Here is a 23,610-nt window from a genome sequence, read left to right as displayed (position 1 = left end):
GTATGTGACAAATAAAATGTGATTTGAAGTTCTTTTTCTATTGAACTACAAGACTGAAGGAGTACCAGATATGTACCAATATATTATTACCATACAAACCACAAATTCAAAGCCATTCAAATCAAATAGGCTAGTTTATGAATAGCGGGGGAGAGAATCTGAGTAATTTGGAGAAACACCCTTGAGCAAATCTCAATAAGAATAGCGGTCTCATGAAAACACCACCTACCAAACCTGTTTGTCCAACATATGTACTGTAATCTAGGTTAAGAACTAACATTTTGAAACAAATCTGTGGTTAACTGGTCTCCCTAAACTAGCTACATGAGACAAACCACATTCTTCCTTCATTCCACTAGCCTACTTCCATAAACCCCTGGCTACTTGGACAGTACCGAGCACAAAAAGTCAAGAATCAAAAGGAAACCAAACACATTCCGGGTGGACATCAGTCTTTCGTGAGGACAGGGAACTGAAAATATGGAGGAACAGCCAAACAAAAGCTATCGCTCTTCTCCATACTGTAGCACAAACATGAACTGGGCTTCCATACTCACCCCTTTTCCCACTGGTTTGCTTCTCAAATAGAGTTCCAGGTTACTGTGATGTGATGTGAATACCCCCCATCAGTTCTCCCCTTAATTCTCCACCTCTCCTCCAGCACCGAGACAATCCTACCCCTTCTACTGATCCACCTTAAGGAGCAGGGATGAACTCAGGCACTCCCTTCTACCAGCCCCCCTCCTTATGGGGGTACATAGGGTGGCTTTCCAAAATCCTGCACCGTCACTGGGATGAAGGCCTACTGGGTGCAGAGTGGACGGGAGGCTGGACAGTGTGCGGCCAGTGTCTGAACAGGGGGCCAAGTGCTGTGAGGAAGTCATGCATGTGAAGGGAGCTGAAACACAAGGTCACAAAAAGGTCCAGGACAAGGGGGCTGATGGGGAAAGGCAGGAATCACTCCCAGCCATTTCTTAAAAGCCTCGGCCACACTCACTCAAGCACACACTCCGGCTCTCAGGCCCTCTCTTTGCCAAATGGAGTCCAGCAGTAGCATTAAGGAAAAGAGAGCGAGCGAGCACGAGACAGAAAGTGTTTCCACAAGCTCATGGAATAGCCAACCAAATCGCAACCCACAGTAAGTAACACTGATCATTTTTTACACTTTTACAGTGTTAGTTTCATCTGCTGTTGTACAATATGATGTAAAACTAAAATTTACTGCAATGGGCCTTTAAAGAATCATGGAAGAGTCCACATGTGTCAAGCTTCCTTTAAAGAAGTATGACTGAAGAATGAAGCAGGTGTTAAAACATGGGCTTTGCGACACAGAAAGCAGCAGTTGACTACTCCATAGTCAACGCTTTGATTAAAATCAGTAGACCTAGATCCATATATAGCATCAAACCTTGGACCGAGAGACTGAAAAATAGCTTCTATCTCAAGACCAGACTGTTAAAACAGCCATCACTAACACAAAAGCTGCTGCCTACATAGTCGTGGCCAAAAGTTTTGAGAATGACAAATATTAATTTTCAAAGTCTGCTGCCTCAGTTTGTATGATGGCAATTTGCATATACTCCTGAATGTTATGAAGAGTGATCAGATGAATTGCAATTAATTGTGAAGTCCCTTTTTGCCATGCAAATTAACTGAATCCCCCCAAAAACATTTCCACTGCATTTCAGCCCTGCCACAAAAGGACCAGCTGACATCATGTCAGTGATAATCTCGTTAACACAGGTGTGAGTGTTGACGAGGACAAGGCTGGAGATCACTCTGTCATGCTGATTGAGTTCGAATAGCAGACTGGAAGCTTCAAAAGGAGGGTGGTGTTTGGAACCATTGTTCTTCATCTGTCAGCCATGGTTACCTGCAAGGAAACATGTGCCGTCATCATTGCTTTGCACAAAAAGGGCTTCACAGGCAAGGATATTGCTGCCAATAAGATTGCAACTAAATCAACCATTTATCGGATCATCAAGAACTTCAAGGAGAGCGGTTCAATTGTTGTGAAGAAGGCTTCAGGGCGCCCAAGAAAGTCCAGCAAGCGCCAGGACCGTCTCCTCAAGTTGATTCAGCTGCAGGATCGGGGCACCACCAGTACAGAGCTTGCTCAGGAATGACAGCAGGCAGGTGTGAGTGCATCTGCACGCACAGTGAGGCGAAGACTTTTGGAGGATGGCCTGGTGTCAAGAAGGGCAGCAAACAAGCCACTTCTCTCCAGGAAAAACATCTGGGACAGACTGATATTCTGCAAAAGATACAGGGATTAGACTGCGGTAAAGTCATTTTCTCTGATGAATCCCCTTTCCGATTGTTTGGGGCATCCGGAAAAAAGTTGGCCGGAGAAGACAAGGTGAGCGCTACCATCAGTCCTGTGTCATGCCAACAGTAAAGCATCCTGAGACCATTCATGTGTGGCGTTGCTTCTCAGCCAAGGGAGTGGGCTCACTCACAATTTTGCCTCAGAACACAGCCATGAATAAAGAATGGTACCAACACATCCTCCGAGAGCAACTTCTTCCAACCATCCAGGAACAGTTTGGTGACGAACAATGCCTTTTCCAGCATGTTGGAGCACCTTGCCATAAGGCAAAAGTGATAACTAAGTGGCTCGGGGAACAAAACATGGATATTTTGGGTCCATGGCCAGGAATCTCCCCAGACCTTAATCCCATTGAGAACTTGTGGTCAATCCTCAAGAGGCGGGCGGACAAACAAAAGCCCACAAATTCTGACAAACTCCAAGCATTGATTATGCAAGAATGGGCTGCCATCAGTCAGGATGTGGCCCAGAAGTGAATTGACAGCATGCCAGGGCGGATTGCAGAGGTCTTGAAAAAGAAGGGTCAACACTGCAAATATTGACTCTTTGCATCAACTTCATGTAATTGTCAATAAAAGCCTGTGACACTTATGAAATGCGTGTAATTATACTTCAGTATTCCATAGTAACATCTGACAAAATATCTAAAGACACTGAAGCAGCAAACTTTGTGAAAATTAATATTTGTCATTCTCAAAACTTTTGGCCACGACAGTAGACTTAATCATTGGCCACTAACAAATGGATCACTAGTCACTTCATTAATGTCACTTTAATAATGATGTTTACATATCTTGCACCACTCATCCCAGATGTATATACTGTATTCTATGCCATCTATTGCATCTCGTCTATGCTGGTCGGTCATGGCCCATCCACATATTTATATGTACATTTTCTTATTCCATCACTTTACTTAGATTTGTATGTATTATGTAGTTGTTGTGGAATTGTTAGACTACTTGTTAGATATTGCTGCACTGTTGGAACTAGAAGCACAAGCATTTCGCTACAATCGCAATAACATCTGCTAACCATGTGTATGTGACCAATAAAATGTGATTTGATATCTGTGACCTATATCAATACCATATAATTATCATCAGCTTTATAAAAAAAAAAAAAAAAAAAAAAAAAAAAAAAAAAAAAAAAACACTTCAATCTGTTTTATTTTATTTGGACCAGAGTGTTGGCTCTCTCCACTAACCTACACATTGTTCCTGCAGTGATGAGGATTCACCATCTTCATCGAATGATGTCATAATTTATATGCTGACAATGGACAAAAAGCCTACCAGTACATACATTTGGGTGCCAAATGAACAGCTCTCTTACTGATGCAATTAGGTAGGCTACCGAAAAGTCACTCACTTTAACATCACTGTCTGGCAACTCCTGATTGACTTCATATTGAAAATACAAACGAGATTTTTAGTTTACTGGTCCCGATGCGATATCATGGACATAACTAGGCAAGGATATGAGATCGACTTTATTCAGTCAATTCCACACCTTTTGTAAAACTAGTCAAGCTTGCTGTTCGTCAATCAAAGCACAGTAAGAAGTCTCTGCACCACCACTCCGAGGCTGCATATGAAATACGCAAGGGACCAACATTAACTTGTTTTCTCACTGGCCGAAAATCTTCTGGCCCAAACAGAATTTCTACTGGCCTGGAGATAGTGTAGTTCTTAAATGATTACGGTCATGCAGGGCCTATATAGGTTGGCATGCTTTCTCTCTATACTCAGCTATTAACTTCTTATGGCTGCAGGGGCAGTATTGAGTAGCTTGGATGAAAGGTGCACTGAGGTGCCCATAGTAAACTGCCTGCTCCTCAGTTCCAGTTGCTAATATATGCATATTATTATTCGTAGATTTGGATAGAAAACACTCTGAAGTTTCTAAAACTGTTTGAATTATGTCTGAGTATAACAGAACTCATATGGCAGGCAAAAACATGAGAAGTTCCACTTCCTGTTTGAATTGTTTCTGAGGTGGCAGATTTTCAACCAAGCTCTCATTGAAATTACAGCGAGATATTGATGAGTTTTCACTTCCTACGGCTTCCACTAGATGTCAACAGTCAATAGAACTTTGTCTGATGACTAATGTGAAGGGGGGCCAAAGGAGACAGGAATTAGTCACCACTGCCACGAGCTGACCATGCTTTCACATTCGCGTTCACATGAGGAGGACCTCTGTTCCACCGCTCTTCTGAAGTCAATCTAATTCTCCGGTTGGAACGTTATTCAAGATGTATGTTAACAACATTCTAAAGATTGATTCAGTACATCGTTTGACATGTTTCTACTAACTGTTACGGAACTTTTGGACATTTCGTCACGTTATAGCGGATGCGCTTTGTGACTTTGGAATTGTTTACCGCTAACGCGCTAACCAAAGTAGCTAATTGGACATAAATAACGGAAATTATCGAACAAATCAAGCATTTATTGTGGACCTGGGATTCCTAGGACTGCATTCTGATGAAGTTCATCAAACATTTATCATGTATTTTCTGGTTTCTGTTGACCCCAACATGGCGGCTAATTTGGCTATTGTTCTGAGCTCCGTCTCAGATTATTGCATGATTTGCTTTTTCCCGTAAAGTTGTTTTGAAATCTGACACAGCGGTTGCATTAAGGAGAGGTATATCTATAATTCCATGTGTACATTTATGATGAGTATTTCTGTTGAAACGATGTGGCTATGCAAAATCACTTGATGTTTTTGGAACTAGTGAATGTAACGCGCCAATGTTAACTCCGATTTTTTGTTATAAATATGAACTTTATCAAACAAAACATACATGTATTGTGTAACATGAAGTTCTATGAGTGTCATCTGATGAAAATAAGCGAAGGTTAGTGATTCATTTTCTCTCTATTTCTGCTTTTTGTGAAAGCTATCTTTCGCTGGAAAAATGGCTGTGCTTATTGTGGTTTGGTGGTGACCTAACAATCGTTTGTAGTGCTTTCGCTGAAAAGCATATTTGAAATCGGGATTAACAACAAGATTACCTTTAAAATGATATAAGACATGTATGTTTGAGGAATTTTAATTATGAGATTTCTGTTGTTTGAATTTGGCGCCCTGCACTTTCACTGGCTGTTGTCATATCGATCCCGGTAGCGGGATGCAGCCATAAGAAGTTAATAGGCTACATTTGGTTCTTATATGTATTAAAAAGCTGTGTAATATAATTTAGCAATGCAAGTATTACTATATTCTTTGGAATTTCATTGTATAAATTGCATTAATTTTTATTTCTAAAGTATGTAATTGAAAAGATTTGAAAATGGGACGCTGCCCCTTTAAGGAATATTCCAAAAGAGACATGTAGGCTAGCCAAGAAAAATGCTAGGTATATTTTTGAAGGTTTCTTTTTGCAGACGATCAACAGTAGCCAGCATATTGCTGGCATGTTCACTATAGAAGGTTAACTTTTGTAAATCACTTTCCCTAAAATAAATACAAACAGCATAACATTTATGCGTAGTTTCCAACCGTAGACTGCGACAGAGCAGGTAAATGTTGAACTGGAATGCCAAAATGCGCTGAAAAGTTACAAGATCCACTGGCCACAGGTTTAGTTGGCCCACTGGTCCAGGGCACCGTTAATGTCAGACCCTGCACGCTAAAGAAAATAAATGACTGTGCCAGAGAACAAATAGACAAGGTGGATTGACTCATCGTTACCACATTATATGGGACATGCCAATTCATGCCCTGTCCCTCTGTGTAAAGAAATTAGACTGCAACCACAGCGTACACACCAAGGTACCGAGAGGCGGGACAGAGACTGTCAAACCAGCAGCGTCTCCCTGTCATCCCTCACTTTGTAACTGTGTAAGTCTATCCTATCAATAGATCGCTAGAAGATGCATATCGTTCATTCTAGCAGGAGGGGGCTCAGCTGACTTTTCTGACCAGATAAGTAGCCTAGTTAAATTAAGTGGAAAAAGTACACAGCTGAAAATTAGTATAATCTGCTGTATAGCCGACTGCCGGTGCTAGCGGAAAACACTGGAGAGAGAGAGAGAGAGAGAGAGAGAGATAGAAAGAATGCGAGAGAGAAAGCAAAAGAGAGCAAACGGTTATTGTAGAACATACAAATTCAAATCAGACAGCCAGACACTGCCATGACTGGGAGGGGGCCACTGCCCGCTATTCATCATGATCCCAAACAGAGCCGCAAACAACCCAGAATATGGCACGCACGCACACACCACAGCATAGAACGACACCACAGTATAGACATTGGCATGTTTTCACATGAGGCAGCCTCTTATAACCATGACAATTTTACACTGTGGGACTGGGGAATAGAGACCACCTGACTACAACTGGCCCATGTCAGGAATGGGTGAATTCCAAAACCTATAGGAAAGTATCAATGAACTGAAATGAGTACCCACTAGCCTACTTTCCCACCACCAAAAATAGAGCAAAGCACACTTGGATCCAAAATCCTGGGGCTAGAATACATAACGTGAAACGCTTTTGATTGGGATAGGGTTCCTCTGATCTGGTAATTCCTTGTATAAATCCATATATTCAGACTTGCAGCAGTGTTTTTATTGTTACAGTCTTGCTGTGTGCCTCTGCAATATCTACTAGGCATATGTAACAGTATCAGTACTCTTACCAATGACGGTAGCCTCACTAACGGCAAACACTTTTTTTTGTGACTGCTTGTACCAAATACAATTGTTTTTGCTTATTCACTTAATTGACCTAGAGAGACTCTTTATGCTGTTCTGTCAGAGCTGACTAGACATACAATTGAGAAAATGACAAAGATGGTCACACACAATACTTGAGCTCGTGTACACATTGACAAAAAGGCCCAACACAGAAGTATCCTTTCAATGTATTATTATGATGTGAGTCCCATTGAAGTCAGGACCTCAGGGCTGATGGGGATAGACGGGATGGGTTGGCCATCATAAAAGGCCCCACTCTGAGGACACTAGCATCAGGACTCTATATACTGTATATTCTGTCTACACAAAAGCAGTTCCTGCTCAGCAGCTACACGCCCAGGGGCTACATGCATATGGCAACTAGCGAAGTCCCTTGCATTTCCTCTACAACTGGGACGACGACCCCCACTACGGTTAGAAACGTGGCTTCGGTAAACAAGAACCCTCTGCTGTCGAACCATGGGACTGACTTCAGAATGGATGTGGGGAAGAAAAACACTTGCGCAATTCAATTAAAGGATTAATTAAAAAAGGAGCACTACACTTAAATCCATGGCCACGCAGGCCCAACATACGACAGCACACATACAGTACATTTATATATACTTTTCTTACACGAGGCACATGCATAGAAAAGCTGGCCATCCTCAGAGTCAGTTAACAAGAAGGTTTGTGTTATTTCCATTAACTTCAAGGATAGGGGGCAGCATTTTCACATTTGGATGAAAAGCGTGCCCAGAGTAAACTGCCCCCCTACTCAGTCCCAGATGCTAATATATGCATATTATTGTTAGTATTGGATAGAAAACACTGACGTTTTTAAAACTGTTTGCATCATGTCTGTGACTATAACAGAACTTATTTGGCAGGCAAAACCCCGAGGACAAACCATTCAGATTGTTTTTTTTAGGTCACTCTTTTCAATGGGATTTCATTGGGAATCCGGATTTCTAAGGGACCTTCCTGCAGTTCCTATCGCTTTCACTGGATGTCAACAGTCTTTAGAAATTGGTTGAGGTTTTTCCTTTGAAAAATGAAGAAGTAGCCATGTTCAGAATGAGGCTCCAGTGAAGTGTAGTGTTTGTTAGAGGCGCGTGACCAGAAAGCATGCTACACATTGTTTTCCTCCAGTATTGAACACAGATCATCCAGTCTTCAATTTTATCGATTATTTACATTAAAAAATACCTAAAGTTGTATTACAAAAGTAGTTTGAAATGTTAGGACAACGCTTACAGGTAACTTTTGAGATATTTTGTAGTCACGTTGTGCAAGTTGGAACCAGTGTCTTTCTGGATCAAACACGCCAAATAAAATGACATTTTGGATATATAATCGACGGAATTAATCGAATAAAAAGGACCATTTGTGATGTGTATGGGACATATTGGAGTGCCAACAGAAGAAGCTCGTCAAAGGTAAGGCATGAATTATATCTTTATTTCTGCGTTTTGTGTCGGGCCTGGAAGGTTGAAATATGATGGTCTGTGATTGTTAGCTGGGGTGCTATCCTCAGATAATAGCATTGTTTGCTTTCGCCGTAAAGCATTTTTTAAAAATCTGACACGTTGGCTGGATTCACAACAAGTGTAGCTTTAATTTGGTTTATTGAATGTGTGATTTCATGAAAATTTAATTTTTATAGTAATTTATTTGAATTTGGCGCTCTGCTTTTTCACTGGATGTTGGCCAGGTGGGACGCTACCGTCCCACATATCCCAGAGAGGTTAACTTCTTGTCAATAGGGGGAGCTGTTAGCACTATTTTTTCTTGATGTTCCCAAATTAAACTGCCTCGTACTCAATTCTTGCTCGTACAATATGCATATTATTATTACTATTGGATAGAAAACACTCTCTAGTTTCTAAAACCGTTTGAATTATGTCTGTGCGTGAAACAGAACTGGACTTAGAGCAATTTCCCTATGTGGAGTTGAGAATGCAGATTTTTCCAACCTGTTCTCAGACCTGTGTATAACTCTGCCTGTCTTCTATTGGTTGAGATGCACTGCATACACCTTCCCCTGGGTGTCAGCGAATAGAGGGCCTTGAAATGGAGTCTCTAGGCAGATCCGAAAGTCTATAAATTGATTGGAATCGATGTGTCCCCGCTTTTGATTCTTCGCGCTGACGCAGTGAGGACCTTGGCATGTCGTTTTAGAAGCTCCTGTTTTAGCTCCTAGATATATCCGGCTCTGTTTTTATTCGATATAGGCTTTAAAGACATCATAATCTTGTTATTTTAAACCGATTTATATCAGTTTATGTCAGTATATTGCGATTTTCGGGTATTTCATTTTCTGGCGTTGTAGGAAGTTGGGTATCTCTCTCTCGCATGCCATTGTTTACTGCTAATTGCAACGTGGAAGATGACTTTCTCCAACCCAGCAACGATTCTTTTGGACAAAGGACACCTATCCCAAGATTCTGATGGGAGGTCATCAAAAAGTAAGAACTATTTATGCTGATAATTCATTGTTCTGTTGAAAAAAGTCAAATGCATTAGACGCCATTACTTGCAGTGTAGCCTTGCTTTATCGCACCCTGTATTGCGCAGTAACATTAATTTTAAAAATGTAATTCAGCGATTGCATTAAGAACTAATTTGTCTTTCAATTGCTGTCCAACCTGTATTTTTTTAGTCAAGTTTATGAATAGTTTTCGATAAGAATAGGTGCCTTTCCAAGATGGCGCCGGACAGATTGCTTGAGTATTTGGACACTATTCTCATTGTATAAGCACGATTTGTGCCGCTAAATATGCACATTTTCGAACAAACTCTATATGCATTGTGTAATATGATGTTACAGGACTGTCATCTGAAGAATTCTGAGAAGGTTAGTGAAAAAATTAATATATTTTGGTGGTTTATACGTTATCGCTCTTTTTGCCTTGAATCAATGCTGGGGTGATGTTTGCACATGTGGTAAGCTAATATAACGCTATATTGTGTTTTCGCTGTAAAACACTTAGAAAATCTGAAATATTGGCTGGATTCACACGATCTGTGTCTTTCATCTGCTGTACGCTGTGTATTTTTAAGAAATGTTTTATGATGAGTAATTAGCTAATACACGATGGTCTCTGTAGTTATTCTAGTCGCTTTGGTGAGAGTTGTGATGGTGGCTGCAATGGTAAACTATGATTTATACCTGAAATATGCACATTTTTCTAACAAAACATATGCTATACAATAAATATGTTATCAGACTCATCTGATGAAGTTGTTTCTTGGTTAGTGGCTATTTATATCTTTATTTGGTCGAATTTGTGATAGCTACTGATGGAGTAAAAAAAATGGTGGAGTATAGAAGTGGTGTCTTTTGCTAACGTGGTTAGCTAATAGATTTACATAGTGTCTTCCCTGTAAAACATTTTAAAAATCAGAAATGATGGCTTGATTCACAAGATGTGTATCTTTCATCTGGTGTCTTGGACTTGTGATTTAATGATATTTAGATGCTACTATTTACTTGTGACGCTATGCTAGCCTATGCTAGTCAGCTTTTTTACTGGTGGGGGTGCTCCCGGACCCGGGTTTCTGAGGAAGTAGAGGTTAAAATGGTCCCATTTCTGTAAAGACTGGTGCTCGTGGGTGATTAGTGCTTTCTGTAGAGATCGCCTGATGATAAACACCACATTGATGGGAAGTTTAACTTCTTATGGCTGGGGGGCAGTATTGAGTAGCTGCCCAAAATGAATAAGTTGCCCAAAGTAAACGGCCTGCTCCTCAGTCTCAGTTGCTAATATATGCATATTATTATTAGTATTGGATAGAAAACACTCAAGTTTCTAAAACTGTTTGAATGATGTCTGAGTATAACAGAACTCATATGGCAAGCAAAATCCTGAGGAGAAATCAAAACAGGAAGTGAGAAATCTGAGCTTTGTATGTATTCACCAGAGTCACCAATGAAATCCCCTTGAGATATTAATGATGTTGCACTGCCTAGGGCTTCCACTAGATGTCAACCATCAATAGAAATTATGAGATTTCTATGGTGTTGTGGGAGTGAATGATAGCAGAATCTTTCAGGTGTCTGGCAGTCAGCCATTTTCTGATCACGCTTATTCCTCATGGTACCCACTTGCGTTCCTTTTTCTCATGAAGACAAGAAGGAATACTCCGGTTGGAACTTTATTGAAGCTATATGTTAAAAACATCCTAATGATTGATTCTGTACTTAGTTTGAAATGTTTCTTCGACCTGTAATATAACTTTTTGAAGTTTTTGTCCGATGTAACGCTGACCAGAATGAGCGTTTGGATATGTATACCAAACGCGCTAACAAAAGAAGGTATTTGGACATAAATAACGGACATTATCGAACAAAAACATTTATTGTGGACCTGGGATTCCTGGAGTGCTTTCTGATGTAGATCAGCAAAGGGAATATTTATCATGTAATTTCTTGTTTATGTTGACGTCAACATGGCGGCTAATTGTGACAAATTTTTCTGAGCGCCGTCTCAGATTATTGCATGGCTGGCTTATTCCGTAAAGTTTTTTTGAAATCAGACACAGCGGTTGCATTAAGGAGAGGTATATCTAGTATTATCATCTACATTTATGAGTATTTCTGTTGAATGATGTGGCTATGCAAAATCACTGGATGTTTTTGGAACTAGTGAATGTAACGCACCAATGTAAACTCATATTTTGATAAATATGAACTTTATCAAACAAAACATACATGTATTGTGTAACATGAAGTCCTATTAGTGTCATCTGATGAAGATCATCAAAGGTTAGTGATTAATTTTATCTCTATTTGTGCTTTTTGAAACTCCTCTCTTTCACTGGGGGAAAAAAATGGCTGTGTTTTTCTGTGGCTATATGTGGTGACCTAACATAATCGTTTGTGATGCTTTTGCTGTAAAGCATATTTGAAATCGGACACTGTGGTGGGATTAACAACAAGAATAGCTTTAAAATGGTATGAGATACATGTATGTTTGAGGAATTTTAATTATGAGATTTTTGATGTTTTGAAAATGGCGCCCTGCACATTCACTGGCTGCTGTCATATCGATCCCGGTAGCGGGATGCAGCCATAAGAAGTTAATTGATTGATTCATGAAACATTTCATGGAATGAAATAGGAAGACAGGCGGCTGGGCTGGGTGGAAATGGCAGGTGTGTTCTGTGCTGTACAGGTGTCCAGACTACCAGCCACAATAAACAGTGAAAACAATACCAAACTCCCACAAGCATGGCATAAGCGCAGAGGGGTATCTTTATTTTTTCTAATTTCTCTCAGGTGGTCATACTTGTATACAACCACAATACTGAGATTAACACAATGATAACTATGTCCAAATCACTATCAGGCATTCTGGTCATAGTAAAGTGGAGCTTTCTGAACTTTACCACTCCAAACAGAACAGAGTCATTAAGAGAAACAGAGCTGTTGGGGGTGTCGGTAACCCTTCACCTGTCCTCTAGCACCTAAATTCCCAGGCACCCATCCGCACAGGATAGTGCCCATGCTGGCAGACTTACTCCAAATGCCACACCATTTTTTTCCATTTGTGCTTGTGACATTTGCACAACTAGCTTTTTCATTACGGAAAAATTAAGGCACAGAAAAAACAAGTCAAGCTTGCCCAAAGCCAAAAGCATGACTGTTTAAAAAACAAAATACACTCCTTTAATATATTTACCCCTCCCCCTGCTCTCTCTCCCAAATACCAAAAAGAGAAGAACACGTGTAAAGTGTCACATGACAGTCAGCCAGTCCTTTTTACTCCAGCGACTCACTGTCTCTTTTTCTGACGTATAAAAACTCAATGCCTTCCTGTCAGATTTCTGGTTTGGTCACATTTTCCAGCAGGCAGTCAAATCTATGGGGCTGAATGTAAATAGAAAGCAATAGGCTTTTCTTCACAGAAGCAGCACCCTGAGGTTCCCCATGCAAAGTGCTGTTTCTGTTTTAGGTTGACAGGACTCCAGAGCAGTGGAACGACCGATGACACAGGAGTAAAGGGCTCACTAACTGCCCTGTCGCCACTCACTTTGACTATTCAAAACATAGTGGGGCCCTCAGCCGTGCAGTCATCCCTGAAAAAGCCAGGGCCACACAGTGCGGACCTTCATTCAAACTAGTTGGTGAGCAGAATGGTTACCACAACACAGCTCTCCTGGTATACAGCTAACTGAAACTGTGTGGCTTGTATTTACTTGGCTTTCTCCCACACATTGGGACAACTAACAATGGATCAGAGGAGATGCACTGACAAAGGACATGTTTGTCCTCAGGTAAACCACGAAAGAAATGCAGATTATGAAGCCGATATCTAACACAAACCACACACACACACACCTGGGATGCCCAGAATAACCAGGGTGTCCATCCCTCGGCACACCCCCCACCACTGACCTGGTCATACAGCTGAGAGCGAAGAGAAAGGGGGTGTGGGGGGAGACAGAAGAGAGAAAGGGGGGAGTGGAACAGCAGAGAAGAAGAGTGGCCAGTCACATGCAGCCAATACTTAAAATAACCCAGTGGTGGTGAAGATGTGCTTGTTTGTGTTCAAATATACTTCGACCTCAGGGGGTCAGGCCCAGGCTAGGCTTCAACATCCCACCCTTCACTCAGCCCAGAGAGAGCAGAGCAGGCTGGGTTGGCCAGCGCTCTAGTGCCCAGTCACTATTCAACTGGCACCTGGGTTTTAAAAAATTTCAAAAGTAGGGCTGCATCGGAAATAGCCAAGCCCCATGGAAGAGCACTGCTGCTGTGGCTGCCATGTCAGCCATGCCGTGACCCATTGGGGGAATAGCAGGAGGGAGTGAGTGTAGCAGAGTGGATGGTGCTTGAGAGAGAGAGAGAATGGAAAGCATAGAATCTCAGAATCTTAAGCACGGGTGGAAACGGGTCAGATTTGGTAAAACAGGGATGACAGCTCATCTATGAACCCTAAAGTAAAGACGAGCTGTCAGCCTGCACTACAGTTGAGGTTGAGGAAGGGGTAAGAACGGGACAAGCAAGGAAAAGGAACTTGTCTGGGAAATCTATTGGAATGACTTGGTTCCGACTGTACAGCCGTTGAAGGGAGGTTAATATTAGCAGTCAAACGCCTGCTGCCTGCCCTGGGTGATCTGACCCAACTGTGTGCTAAAATGATGGAGTAAGGAACATGGGAGGACAGACAGACAACAGGAGAGAATATTCTGACAGGAAACTTTTGCTCATGACCGGTGTTCCTCTTACTGAGGGATGTTAATGCCTGTCAGTGTTTCTCAGCCCCAAGTACTGGGCTGCCAAGTTAAATATTGCCCCAGTACGAACATTCTTAATGTGAACATATCATAGCAAATTTTGTATGGTTTTCCTTTTAACTTAATCAGTGTCATCATTATTAGAGTCAGGAAAGATTTCACACTGTGGAAATTTGTACAAAAGTGCAATATAGTTATGTGAAGCAGAATATCCAAAATAAACACGTCTACAGTAAAACAAAGGGTGTAGGTCGGTAGAAAAATAGGGATGAAATTGCCAGGGACCTCACGATACGATATCACGACACTTGTGCCGATACGATATGAATTGCGATTTTATATTCATCACGATTCAATAGGAATTGTGATTTGATACTGCGATTCAATGTTCCAAACATATTGATCACCATATAGGTCTGCGCAGAGGGACAAGAGAAAAAACTATTTTTGATCAGTCATGGAAATAAGTGCTGAAAACATATTGTCCGTCCATTTAAAAAAGAAGGGGAACAAGCTATTTAAGGAAAAATTCTGGCATTTTGGCACAGCCGACATATCCCAACATGTAATTGTATCGATTTTCTCCCCCATCACTAGTCAGAAACTAACCAACAATTCACTTATAGATAATCCCATCTAGTCTGGCTGTGGCAGTCCCAGTCATGATAACAGGGCGGTACTGCTATTGTGACAGTAAGAAATTCCATATGGCTAAAAGCAGGATCATAGGAAAATCAGCACTATCATTGACGAAACCTTGTAATCCTAAAAGCTGAAATCCACAGACGGTAAGATTTTAATCCCTTTTATTCCCTACGCTCACAAAAATCCAGTAGGATGAAAATATGTTTAAAACAAAACAAATACTCCCCTCTGGTTACCCAAAGGGCAGATAATTCAGCTCATCCCCTGGTAGTGATCATGCTCATCATGTCATCTCTCAGTCTAAGATGAACAAGTCAAGCCAGTGGGGAAAATGTCACAGACAAATTCGGAGTCTGCTTTCGCGTCCTGATTGTCAAGGCAAACGTTAGTATGACAGTCATCAAACTAACGTGTCAACTCCACTAGTCTGATAGACACCGACTGAAGTCTCCATGTAAGGCACTATATATGTATACAGTTGAAGTCGTAAGTTTACATACACCTTAGCCAAATACATTTAAACTCAGTTTCACAATTCCTGACATTTAATCCTAATAAAAATTCCCTGTTTTAGGTCAGTTAGGATCACCACTTTATTTTAAGAATGTGAAATGTCAGAATAATAGCTGAGAGAATGATTTATTTCAGCTTTAATTTCTTTCATCACATTCCCAGTGGGTCAGAAGTTTACATACACTCAATTAGTATTTGGTAGCATTGCCTTTAAATTGTTTAACTTGGGTCAAACTTTTCAGGTAGCCTTCCACAAGCTTCCCACAATAAGTTGGGTGAATTTTGGCCCATTCCTCCTGACAGAGCTGGTGTAACTGAGTCAGGTTTGTAGGCCTCCTTGCTAGCACATGCTTTTTCAGTTCTGCCCACAAATTTTCTATAGGATTGAGGTCAGGGCTTTGTGATGGCCACTCCAATACCTTGACTTTGTTGTCCTTAAGCCATTTTGCCACAACTTCAGAAGTATGCTTGGGGTCATTGTCCATTTAGAAGACCCATTGCAACCAAGCTTATAAGTGAAAAAATCTGTCTGTAAACAATTGTTGGATAAATTACTTGTGTCATGCACAACGTAGATGTCCTAACCGACTTGCCAAAACTATAGTTTGTTAACAAGAAATGTGTGGAGTGGTTGAAAAATGAGTTTTAATGGCTCCAACCTAAGTGCATGTAAACTTACGACTTCAACTGTTGATGTGCTCCCTGTTCACCCTCCTGGTTCCTGCCAGAAGTCAACATGAGGCAGTGGATCATGTAAGGTTACAGCGGTGTCGCAGTCGCACAAAATATGCACATGTAGATGAGTGAAAGTCTTTTAGACAACAGCTTACATGAAATGACACAGAAGGGAGACGTAGATTTGTGCAAAGCATCTCCCCATGTTCTACTGGAGGTGTGTGGTGTTCTGACCTGTAAGCAACTATGAGACGAGAGCTATGAGATCAGAGAGCCAGGAGGCCTGAATACTGTAGTCACTGATTAGACTCAATCACACTTCCAGGGTGAGAGAAACCACAGTGGCGCTCAGAATTCTGTGAGTAAGACTGAGAAATTAGGTGACGACTATTTCGGGAGTAAGTGAAAGTCACATTTTAGTTATTTAAGCAGACGCTCTTATCCAGAGCAATTTATAGTTAAGGTGTTCATTTTAAGGAAGCTAGATGGGACAACCACATATAACAGGCATAGAAAGTATCAGGAGAGTCAGCTGGGGGGGGGGGGGGGGGGGGCAAGTGCTGGTTAAGTCACTCACTCTCCTGGCACAGACAGAAGTGAATACATATTAAAGGACCCAAAGGCTTCAGTCTTCTTGATGGCCAGTACCCTGTAGGTATAGGCAAGTAGGGAGAATTCACTAATTGTTGTTCATGTGCATCAAAACAAAAAGTTAATTTACTGAACGTGGTTTTGATTAAGTTAAGTAATGGCAGAAGTGGGCCAAGCAATATGATATTTCACAGTGTCCACAAATCCTTACAATGCCCCTCATCCACAGTACTTGCTTTGCTCCAAGTCAAATTAACTTATTTAAGTCTAGAAAAGACATGTAGGACTAGCCTATAATCAAAATGTGACAATAGTAAAGGAGCAGACCCAGTACACTGATATTTAAAGTTCACAGATACAGCAAGCCTTCACTTTTCATTTGGATAGCATTTTTATCAAAACATATGATACATATAAAAGGTCACTGAACAACAAAGTTGGCAAATATGTACAAAAATCTATGAATTATTTTATCTTAAATCATTACCGAGACACATATCCTCAAATGGAGTGGTGAGGAAGAGGGCACTACCGTGTCCAGAAACTAACTCGCCATTCATTTTCTGTATTCAGGGATTTGCTGGTGACACTGTCTGTGATTTATTTAGAATTCAAGGCACACTTAACCAGCATGGCTACCACAGCATTCTGCAGCAATAAGCCATCCCCTATGGTTTGTGCTTAGTGGGTCTATAATTTGTTTTTCAAAAGGACAATGGCCCAACACACCTCCAGGCTGTGTAAGGGCTATTTGACCAGGAAGAGTTTTGAAGAGTGCTGAGTGCTGCATCAGATGACCTGGCCTCCACAATCATCCAACCTCAACCCAATTGGGAAGGTTTGGGATGCGTTGGACTGAAGTGAAGGAAAAGAAGCCAATAAGTGCTCAGCATATGTGGGAACTCCTACAAGACTGTTGGAAAAGCATTCCAGGTGAAGCTGGTTGAGAGAATGCCAAGAGCGTGTAAAGCCGTCATCAAGGCAAAGGGTGGCTACTTTGAAGAACCTCAAATCTAACACATATTTTGATTTGTTTAACACTTTTTTGGTTACTACATGATTCCATGTGTAAATTCATAGGTGATGCCTTCACTACTTTTCTGCAATGTAGAAAATAGTAAAAGTAAAGAAAAACCCTTGAATGAGTAGGTGAGTATAAACTTGACTGGTACACACACAAACTCAGCAAAAAAAGAAACATCCATTTTTCAGAACCCTGTCTTTCAAAGATAATTCGTAAAAATCCAAATAACTTCACAGATCTTCAATGTAAAGGGTTTAAACACCGTTTCCCATGCTTGTTCAATGAACCATAAACAGTTAATTAACATGCACCTGTGGAACGGTCATTAAGACACCAACAGCTTACAGACGGTAGGCAATTAAGGTCACACTTATGAAAACTTAGGACACTAAAGAGGCCTTTCTACTGACTCTAAAAAACACCAAAAGAAAGATGCCCAGGGTCCCCGCTCATCTGCGTGAACATGCCTTAGGCATGCTACAAGGAGGTATGAGGATTGCAGATGTGGCCAGGGCAATTAACTGCAATGTCCGTACTGTGAGACACCTAAGAAAGCGCTACAGGGAGACAGGACGGATAGCTGATCATCCTCACAGTGGCAGACCACATGTAACAACACCTGCACAGGATTGGTATATCCGAACATCACACCTGTGGGACAGGATGGCAACAACAACTGCCCGAGTTACACCAGGAATGCACAATCCCTCCATCAGTGCTCAGACTGTCCGCAATAGGCTGAGAGACGCTTGACTGAGGGCCTGTTGTAAGGCAGGTCCTCACCAGACATCGTCGGTAACAACGTCACCTATGGGCACAAACCCACCGTCGCTGGACCAGACAGGACTGGCAAAAAGTGCTTTTCACTGATGAGTCGCGGTTTTATCTCAAGAGTGGTGATGGTCGGACTCGCGTTTATCGTCAAAGGAATGAGCGTTACACCATTACACTGAGGCCTGTACTCTGGAGCGGGATCGATTTGGTGGAGGGTCCGTCATGGTCTGGGGCGGTGTGTCACAGCATCATCGGACTGCGCTTGTTGTCATTGCAGGCAATCGCAACGCTGTGTGTTACAGGGAAGACATCCTCCTCTCTCACGTGGTACCCTTCCTGCAGGCTCATCCTGACATGACCCAACAGCATGACAATGCCTACAGCCATACTGCTCATTCTGTGCGTGATTTCCTGCAAGAGAGGAATGTCAGTGTTCTGCCATGGCCAGCGAAGAGCCCGGTTCTCAATCCCATTGAGCAAGTCTGGGACCTGTTGGATCGGAGGGTGAGGGCTAGGGCCATTCCCCCCAGAAATGTGCGGGAACTTGCAGGTGCCTTGGTGGAAGAGTGGGGTAACATCTCACAGCAAGAACTGGCAAATCTGGTGCAGTCCATGAGGATGAGATGCACTGCAATACTTAATGCAGCTGGTGGCCACACCAGATACAGACTGTTACTTTTGACCCCCCCTTTGTTCAAATGGACAATGACCCCAAGCATACTTCCAGAGTTGTGGCAAAATGGCATAAGGACAACAAAGTCAAGGTATTGGAGTGGCCATCACAAAGCCCTGACCTCAATCCTGAAGAAAATGTCTGGGCAGAACTGAAAAAGCGTGTGTGAGCAAGGAGGCCTACAAACCTGACTCAGTTACACCAGCTCTGTCAGGGGGAATGGGCCAAAATTCACCCATTATTTTTGGAAGCTTGTGGAAGGCTACCTGAAACGTTTGACCCAAGTTAAACAATTTAAAGGTAATGCTACCAAATACTAATTGAGTGTATGTAAACTTCTGACCCACTGGGAATGTGATGAAAGAAATAAAAGCTGAAATATTCTGACATTTCACATTCTTAAAATAAAGTGGTGATCCTAACTGACCTAAGACAGGGACATTTTTACTAGGAATAAAGGAATTGTGAAAAACTGAGTTTAAGTGTATTTGGCTAAGGTGTATGTAAACTTACGACTTCAACTGTATGTATACACACACACGTATATACATATACACGTGTATACATGTATATATATATATATATATACACACATACACACTACCTTAATACCGTACATCAAAATGAAACATACAGTGGTATTGGAAGAATACTGACTCAAATGCATAGTGTTAAAACAAATAAATCTCATTCAAATGAAGAACAGTTAAGTCGATAGTGCTATTACATATTTGTACACGTAGACAGAATATTTCTGAATGTAGAAGCTCACTGGCTAATATTGAAGATGTCCCACACCCCACACTATCAACACCGGTTTCACTTTAATATCATTTGAATCATTTATTCATACACTATAAAGTCGTATATTTACTAACAACTCTGTATATTAAGTAACATTCCCAATATCTATTATGGTAAACCTGAATACATCCGATGCTGGGCTGCTGTCTTTCAGTCTGGGTAAAAAAGCGGTGTGGAAAAAGGCTTTGAACGCCATCTTGTTCGTTGCAGCTGCCTGGGCCCTGAATACAGGAACCCATTCATTCAGGGAGGGGGGTGGCGGACTAGCAAAATGAATTCATCTTTGTGAAGCAAGAATTACAAATAGCCCTTTTGATAGACGGAAAATGTTTAACGCTAGCAAATAACTACAGGGGAAAACCAAAACTACAGCCGTCCTATATTGTTTTTCAAAATGTAAAAAAATCGGTGATTTTTCTTTTACCCAGAGTTCGATAATGGCAACATTGTTACTACTCGTTCTCAACATTGTGCGACAATGTCTGGTTCAATGGAACTGAAAGTCCCGCGCGTTAAAATGTTTGCATAAGATGTCTCCTCCCTACAGTTTTATTTATATAGTTAGAAACTAACAAGATTAGGTGCTTCCTCATTTTAAGTGAACGTTACTCATTTCCTCTAGCTTACTCCATTAAATATTCACACTGGAGCGGCATTACTATTTAGGTGTAACCACTTGTACACTAGCTAATAGACACATGGCAAGGGTGAACAGATTGTCGAAATCCAATTAACGTTAGTTTACTACATCTCTAGATCATTAAACGTTGAGGCTCAAATTAAGACAAATTAAATGCACCGTACACGAATAAAGTAGCAAGCTGGCTAACCAGACTACTGCCTACCAGCAACACTTTCTACATAACTAACGTTAGCTAGCTAGACGACAGTGTTAGGCTGGACACAAAACGAATGTCCCAGCAGCAACTAGCTAACGTTACATCTTGGTTGGCTCCTCTTGGCAGGCAAACACCCACTGTCTTGCTAACCAGCAAACGTAGGCTGTAACGTTACGGCTTTCTATAGTGTCTATGTCAGGTATGGACTACGAAAAAGTGGGGATCGTAGAAGCTAGCTGTCGGCTCCAGCGTTGGTGTACCAGACATTTGTAGTCTCACTGACTTGTATTAAATTAAAACAAATCCTCTACGGGATAACCGTATCAATTAATCCTTGTAAAAATACAAAGTCAGATATATCCGAACGTTATGCATCAGCATCTCTGCCACTTGGTACAGTAGTATTTAACTAGCATTTAAGAACTAGCATTGCTAATTTACTAATTAGCTACTGTAAATAGCTAGCTATCTATGGAATGTCGGTCAACCAACATATTCATCTTTTCAAAATCAAATTTACAGTAGACTGAATCCACTCACACCATTTCATTAGTTGGCTACAGTACGTTTGCTATTTAGCTAACGTTAGTTAGATGAGTGACAGGCAGTGCAACTCAGAAATGCAGATGTTGACAGTAGCTACCTATCGTTAACTAGCTATCAATCGATCTTAGCAACTAGTACTAGCTACCACTAATTTTGAAGTTTAAATTTAGCTGCTAGTATGGTAGCTAACGTTTGTTAGCTTGCTAGCCCACTCAATGTACAGTATTGCAAAACATCTAAAGTTAAACCCCAGCCACGGTAAATAACTAACCCGCACTATAAACATTTGCATAAAGTTACTGTTTTATACTGTGAGTAGCTACGACCACAACTCAAAGTAGTTCAACATCGAATCATTTAAAGTGAGTGTATTGTCGATCAACTATTTAGTTAGGTACCTACCCCCACCCCCGTCGCAGTAAAGTCAGATTCAACCAGCGAGTCACTCAACCCAATTTAGCTAACCCCTTTCGCCTGGCTTCCTAGCTAGTTAGCCACAGTAAACCAATGTTAGCAGGCTAACTTACATTAAAAAAAATATATAAGTTGTCAATCCTCCGTCCCAAATCATAACTTACCCGTTTTCAGTCGAGGGTATCCGTTGTTTATATCGCATTGACTGGAAACAGCGAAGATCGACTCCTCTCCGCCTACTAGCACACAGACTAGAGCTAGCAAGCTATCGAGGAGCGGCACTCCCCGAACCCAGCTTTCGATCCGCCAAGGGGAGACACACCAGCACAATGATGAGGCAATGTTAACCCTACCAACTCCTTTGTGGAACAGCAATGAGTTTGAGTCTAGGGACGGTCTTCTAACTCACAACAACCTCTTTCCAATCTTCTGTCCTTGTCTTTCCCACCGTTCCCCTATTCACTACTTATTCACACAAGTAATATCTCAAACTCTTCCTACTGCCCTCAAACAGCAGCGATGGGCGCGGTAACCCTGCTCTCAGCTCTAGGAAACCCCACGTTACGGGTGCGTCATAACGCACAGCAAAGGTTCGTCGTCGCTTAAAAAATCTGGGCCTTGGTCATTTTGCTGGTAGCTAGCGTAATAGAAAACCAAAATATTGGCTTTTCATGTGATTTTAGTTTGTACTCCCATAAATGGGTGTTAACATTAAAGGGATAGTTCACCCATATTACAAATTGACACATTGGTTTCCTTACCCTGTAAGCAGTCTGTGGACAATGTATGACAACAATCCATTCTTGGGTCTCCCTGGCACTGTGACCACATGCTAACGTCTTAGCATTTGTTGCACAAATCACATTCAAGTCATGGGACCGATTTTAGCATTTTTTCCACGCATCATGTTCAAAACATCTGTAAGTGACTTTGTTGAGCTTCACAATAACTTGTAGATATTTTCGGATGATTTGGACATGATGGGCCAAAAATGCTAATACCGGTTGTTAGTTGCTACAACTATGTTTGGACTTATAAATTATTGATAAATACCCATTGATTCTTGAAGAAAATAACTTACAAATGCCTCATGTGCTTAGTTTAACTGTCATACCCCATCAGAACCCAAAGTATAAGCTTGTTTTACTCCAATGTTAGTAAACATTGTAAATGTAAACACACCGTATATAGCCCCAAAACATGGTTAAAACTATCATTTTGATTTCATGGATGGTCAGTCCTTGCATCCATAGCTCTGTCTAGGAATTTGAGAGTGGTTACATTTCTCCAGGCCCATCCCTCAGCTTTTTACCAAAACAAAGGTGGGGTGCCCACTTTGTTATTGTTTAAATTAAGGTATAGCTTTAATAGAGAAAACAGAAGTACCAGTGAAAGCTAAAATTGTCAGGGGACTATACCATCTCTGTCTAGTAGAAGAACATATCAGTCCACACAGAGACAACAGATCATTATCACCAGCAGCTAGTGTGTGTAACAGCGCTCAGAGGAAGGGCTGATGATGCTCAGTGGGTTAAGATGTTACTTAGACACCTGGAACACAATATCCCCTCGTCCATTACCCAGGGGAGACAGCAGCATCAACAAACCCCTCTCCTGGAGCTTAAGTTCATTAAAGGCCCAGTGCAGTCAAAATGATGTTTATCTGTGTTTCTTAACATATTGTACAACAGCTGATGCAACTAACACTGTAAAAGTGTGAAAAAATGTGGTCAATGTTAGTTCCTGATAGTTGGTTGTTGAAAATACAATTTACACAGGACCTTCTAATCAGCAGGTTTTGCAAGGGGGGAGTATTGGCTTCACCAGACGTTATAGGTTAATATACCAATAACAGC

General features: G+C 41.3%; 1 protein-coding gene across 1 annotated transcript in view; it reads right to left on the bottom strand.

Moving 5' to 3' along the window:
• The window catches only part of LOC120059271 (guanine nucleotide-binding protein G(I)/G(S)/G(T) subunit beta-1), a 61,175-nt gene extending 38,873 nt beyond the window's left edge, over window positions 1-22,302 (bottom strand). The window contains exon 1 of the mRNA XM_039008189.1: window positions 21,919-22,302. The gene's annotated coding sequence lies outside the window, so the exon portion shown is untranslated. The remainder of the gene's footprint in view (window positions 1-21,918) is intronic.
• Between the last annotated feature and the right edge of the window lie 1,308 nt (window positions 22,303-23,610).

Source organism: Salvelinus namaycush, chromosome 14 (assembly GCF_016432855.1).
Source record: "Salvelinus namaycush isolate Seneca chromosome 14, SaNama_1.0, whole genome shotgun sequence".
NCBI lineage: Eukaryota > Metazoa > Chordata > Actinopteri > Salmoniformes > Salmonidae > Salvelinus > Salvelinus namaycush.
Note: the sequence above shows the minus strand (reverse complement) of the source record. Positions and strands in the feature narration are given on the sequence as shown.